At 43.0% G+C, this 5,988-nt stretch overlaps 1 non-coding gene across 1 annotated transcript; it reads right to left on the bottom strand.

The window, feature by feature from the left end:
• Positions 1-1,414: 1,414 nt before the first annotated feature.
• trnas-gcu (transfer RNA serine (anticodon GCU)) lies at positions 1,415-1,496 on the bottom strand. Its single transcript has one exon. It is a non-coding gene; the product is annotated as a tRNA-Ser (tRNA).
• Positions 1,497-5,988: the final 4,492 nt, after the last annotated feature.

The raw sequence follows: 5,988 nt of genomic DNA, 5'->3' as shown, positions 1-5,988 counted from the left end.
GACCTGAACAACATTCAGGCTTGAGCTGATAAGTGGCAAGCAACCTTCTGGCCACACAAGTGCCAAGCAGTGAACATCTCCAATGAGAGAGAAAAAAAATCTACCTTTTGATATTCAGAAGCATTATCATCGTTAAATCCCCCACCATCAATATCTTGACCAGAAACGTAACTGGACCAGTCACATCTATGCTGTGGCTATAAGCGCAGGTCAGAGATTACGAATTCTGCAGCAAGTATCTCACCTCCTGACACCCCAAATCCTGTCCACCATCTACAAGGCACAAGTCAGGAGTGTGATGGAATACATCCCACTCAACAACACTCAAGAAGCTCAACACCATCCAGGACAAAGCAGCGCACTTGATCGGCACCTAACCCACCACCTTAAACATTCAATCCCTCCACAACCAGTAAACAGTGGCTGCAGTGTGTACCATCTCCATATGTACTGCAGCAACTCGCCAAGTATCCTTCAACAGCACCTTCCAAACTCGTGACCACTACCACCTCGAAGCACAAGGGCAGCAGATGCATGGGAACTCACTACCTGCAGGTTCCCCTCCAAGTCACTCACCATCCTGACTTGGAACGATATCGCCATTTATTCACTGTTGTTGGGTCACAATCCTGGAACTCCCTCCCCAACGGCAGTGTGGGTGTTCCTGCACCATATGGACTGCATCAGTTCCAGAAGGCAGCTCTCCACCACCTTCTCAACGGCAATAGGAATGGGTAATAAATGCTCGCCTTATCAGCGATACTCACACCCAAGAATGAATAAAAACCAAATCACTCTCCACAGATTCCCCACAATCTGGGTTTGGACATTTACTTCAGGAGCACAGAGCTTTATATCACTGCAACATGAGTTCCAATCTTCATATTCTGTTCACTTTTCACATTATTTTCTACCAGTCCACGAGCTTTTATTAATTCAGTATTCGGGTCTCTGCTCCTCAACCGTTTCTAACATCTCACCTCTTCCAAAAAAACACTCTGATCTATCGTCGGTAGTCGATGACCCCTCATTTTAAACTCCATCTGCCAAAGCATTGCTCACGCACATAATCTATCAAGAAGATTTGAAAATACATTTCTTGCCAAAGGATAATTTTCTGCATCTGCTCCCTCGCCATTTGCTTTTCCCATTTGTCTTTCACTTGGTGCAAATCCAGAGAAAGAAATGATGGAAGGAAGGAGGGGAGGAAAAATCCTGCTCCGTTTCGTGATCCCTATTTGATCTTCATTCCAGTGCAGTTTGGGTGAAGAATTCCAATTGTCTGTCTCAATTTTAATAAAGTATAACCAATTCTGGAATCACTGTCAAGATACTGACAAGAACAGGTTTCGAGGCTGACTTTACACATAAGCTCACCCAACATAAATAATACACGAAACAGCTGAAAAACTAGCGACAAGGATGGGATTCGAACCCACGTGTGCAAAGCACAATAGATTAGCAGTCCATCGCCTTAACCTCTCGGCCACCTTGTCAGTTGCAGAGACATAGCTGTCACCTTCAGCACAGCTTCTGGCTGTGCAGCCAGCTGTGGAATGATGGAAATATATCTTCTGTAAGTAAATGAAGTTGGGAATGGAGCAGTGTGAAACATTTCCAGACCATGTCCAACACGTTTCTACTCAGTGTGAAAACCCACCACGGAAAGACTGGAACATACAATCATTTCATCACATCATGATTAACATCACTCAGACACCTGAACCATTAGGTCACTGATGAAGTCATGATGACCGAATTTCTCATGAAATGAAAACTGAACTAACTGACTGGAAGAATTGCTTTAACCCCACATGATCAGCGAGGCACAGCATCAGGCCGACTTGTCGGGTGGTGTAAACAGATATCACTGCTTCTGATCTTCACCAGAACAGAGAGTGAGATGTAACATTGATCATCAAACAGACTGTGAGAGAATACAACAGAATAAAACACATGGAGAGACACTGTGGAATAACAAATAGATTTGATTGGAATGTTGAAATTTTGATTGGAATGGATAAAACACCAGAAACAGCAGATTAAAGTGGGATTCTCATCATTATATTGATCTGGGACAGAAAAGAGAAACTGATGGAAAGAAGAGAAGAAGGAAGAAAAGAAAGGATGGAACTGTTCAACCTTTTCAGTTTTTTCACTCGCCCATCAAAGCTGATAAAAAAAGTTGCAAATAACAGAGTATTTCACCAAAAAGGGAGATTAAATGTTGCTGAAACCTTGGATCGAAGGATGCCCCAAAAGATCACCTGTTTAACTGTCTCCTCACGAGGGGATTTCAATCAGTGAGCAATATTATTCTCTACTTTTTTTGTTAATTGGTCCCAGAACTGTCACTTCGAATTAATATCTGTGTTCCGACTCCTGAATAATAAAATTGTGAGTTTCTCGATATTTTCTGGACACAGTTGCTGCTGAAAGAACTAAGAACTCTTTTCTAATTTGCACAATACTCTATACACACTCATCAAGCCTGCTAAGCTAGCATCCTTGGTGCTGCTCTCTCTTCTCCCAAACTTCATCTCATGTGACTGTTCCATCATCACTCTGACAGTGGGAGGGGTTGATCCCACTATCTTCAGCATTAACCCTTTACATCCTTATACCACACTGTCTGTCCAAATAAAATGGGTGGAGGGAGCTTCCTTCATTTATCAAAACACCAACAGCAGCACAGTGGCGCAATGGTTAGCACCGCAGCCTCACAGCTCCAGCGACCAGGATTCAGTTCTGGGTACTGCCTGTTTGGAGTTTGCAAGTTCTCCCTATGTCTGTGTGGGTTTCCGCCGGGTGCTCTGGTTTCCTCCCACCTCCAAAAGACTTGCAGGTTGATAGGTAAATTGGCCATTGTAAATTGTCCCGAGTGTAGGTACGTGGTAGGAGAATGGTGGGGATGTGGTAGAGAATATGGGATTAATGTAGAATTAGTATAAATGGGTGGTTGCTGGTTGGCACAGACTCGGAGGGCCGAAGGGGCTATAACTCTAAATAAGAAAAGTAAAATAAAAGCTACCAGTCGTAAATCAACTCAAACCCATTAGAGAGATAGAGGGAGACTGTCAGAGAACCTCCTGCATCCAGTCCTGACCCTGTCACACTCAGCAGCTTCTCACCCAGACCCCACTCTCATCAACACTGAACATTGTTACCGAGACCCTTCAAATACTGTTTATAAAAGGGAGAAAAATTCAAACTTTATCACAGCTAGATTGAATAGAACAAAGTTTAATATCTTCTCGTCGTCACTCGGTAACCACGAGACAGTCCTTAAATCAGTAGCATAAATTATCAGCTGGAAGAATGTTTGTCATTGGGTTGAATCATTTCTGTGTGAGGAATGTTCCAGCATCATAAACCAGGGGAACGTGTTGACTGAGCTGTGTCTTCATCTCTTCTGGACAGTTCACTCTTCATTCTGCTCTGATTCACTTTCCCAAAGCGGATCTACAGATTCTCAAATCCGGAGACTGGGTTTTCTTATTTTGTTCCTTTTGATTTTTCTTGCTCCTGAATGTTAATATATTCCAACCTCGGATCAACCTTGCCCTGTCTCCCAGTCTTGGTTAAAAGCGACAAATAAAGGCAACAAAATTCTGAAACATACAACACGGTCACATTCTGCTTCAGTGAGATTAATGCTGAGGCCGTTTCTGCGTCGAATGCGATTGTCAACAAATTTCTCTCAAGGAAATTGTGAGTGATCAAGTATTTGCACTGAATTTCTGTGCAAGAAGGGACAGTTTCAACCAGCCATTCCCAAATCACTTCCTTCACAAAGACAAAGACTGTGCTGTCTTAACGTGTGAATCAACTTCACAAACAAATTTGAACTCGAAGTTCAGGAGAAGACAGAGATGTGAATGATTGACAGTGTAATCTTTAAATCATAATTTTCCGTTTCTTCGTTGAAGTGAGGCTCAACCCTAAGCCACTAGAGATCGCGGAAATCTACAAACTTGGATCCAGAAATCAGAAAAGTAGTGAAACAGTTGGTGAGTACATTGTGACACTGAAGAATTTATCACCACATTGCAACATTGGCACATTCTTAGACCGTACATTATGAGACAGATTTGTGCTTATATTGGTGGATGAGGAAAGATACTAAACACACAAAATCCCAATTTGAGCTAGTGTGTAAGATTGCTCTTTCCACGGAGATAGCATCAAAGAATGCTCGTGAATTTCGTCCTATGCCAGCGACTGTAACACACTTCAGAGGAACTTAAACACACTGGTAAAATGGGCTTTCACACAACAGATAAAATTTTACACAGAGACTTGTGAAGTGATACAGTTTGGGAGGAAGAATGAGACAATGTACACCAATCTTTTTTGATCAAGGTTTGAAAAGGTTGCTAAGAGCAAACAGGACACTTGGCTTTATTAATAGAGGCATAGAGTAAAAGCAAATAAGTTATGCTAAACCTTTATAAAACACTGGGGCTGAATGACCTACTCCTGTACCTCCACGGAAAGCTTCCACTCCAGGCTCGGACACCCTCTTCAGGATCACTCTCCATACATCCCGCCACTCCACACACGGATATCTCCCTCAGGATCAGATCACAGCTCCACAGTCCTGCCACATCCAGTCGTGAATGGTGGTGGATAATTAAATAACTAACAAGATGAGGAGGCTCCTAAAACATTCACATCCTCAATGATGGTGGTGCTGAGCACGTCAGTGCAAAAGATGAAGCTGAAGCATTTGCAACCATCTTCAGTCAGAAATATTAAGTGGATTTGATCTGTGCTAATTTCAGCTCCTCATGCTCGCTGGTGCCTTGGTTCTCTGGTGCTAATTTCAGAGTAAATCATGCAGCTTGACAATTGGAGCCAAAGAAAAAGACACAGGAGAGGTTGAAAGTGCCAAAACCTGGGATTGAACCAAGAACTGTTTAACTGTTAGTATAGCACGAACTCAACAAAGCTATTTCAACAACACACTAAAGCCACCATTCTGTCACTGCTTTGGAAGACAATATATACATTAAAGTGTTTGTAAAAAGTTACAGAACACAACATGTGAGTAATATTCCCCATTGTTTTCTCAGTACTGAAGGATTGTGAAGTGGGACACAGCCAGAAGTCCCACTGTGCCACACTGACCCTGAGCTGTGAGTGAAATGAGATAAAGTTCAATCTTTAGCAGAGAGATTCTGGAGAGAGGTAAGAGTCCTGAATCAAGGAAAGACTTTCTGACACAACAAAAGCAAAATACTGCAGATGCTGGAAATCTGAAATAAAAACAAAAAGTGCTGGAAATACTCAATAGCTCTGGCAGCATCTGTGGTGAGAGAAACAGAGTTAACGTTTCTGGTCTGTGACCTTTCATCAGAACTGACACAGGTTAGAAAAGAATTAGGTTTTAAACATGTGACGGGGAGGGGCATGTGGGAGAGAACAAAGGGGAAGGTGTTTGATAGTGCAGAGGGAAGGAGAGATTAAATAACAAAGCTGTCCTGGGACAAAGGCAAAGAGTGTGTTAATGCTTGTGGTTGCCTGACACCAGTCATGCTCTGATGTGATTGAACACAATGTTCAATTCACAAGGCTGTAGAGTGCCGAATCAAAAGGTCAGGTGCTGCTCCTCGAGCTTGGGTTGATTTTCACTGGAACACTGGAACAGGCCAAAGACAGAAATGTTGACATGAGAGCAGGGGAGAGTGTTGAAATGGCAAGCAACCCGAAGCTCAGGATCATGCTTTCGGCCTGAGCAGAGGTGTTCCATCTAATCTGCGTTTGGTCTCCCCAGTTTAGAGGAGACCGCATTGTGAGCAGTGAATACAGTATACATAATTGAAAGAAGTACAAGTAAATCGCTGCTTCACCTGAAAGGAGTGTTTGGGGCTTCAGATAATGAGCAGAGAGGAATGAAAAGGGCAGGTATTATATCTCCTGCGATTGCATGGGAAGGTGCCTTGGGAAGGGGACGAGGTATTGGGGGTAATGGAGGAGTGCACCAGG

This window comes from Heterodontus francisci, unplaced genomic scaffold (genome assembly GCF_036365525.1).
Source record: "Heterodontus francisci isolate sHetFra1 unplaced genomic scaffold, sHetFra1.hap1 HAP1_SCAFFOLD_58, whole genome shotgun sequence".
NCBI classification, from domain to species: domain Eukaryota; kingdom Metazoa; phylum Chordata; class Chondrichthyes; order Heterodontiformes; family Heterodontidae; genus Heterodontus; species Heterodontus francisci.
The sequence above is the reverse complement of the archived record's forward strand: the minus strand, read 5'-3'. Positions and strand labels throughout refer to the sequence as shown.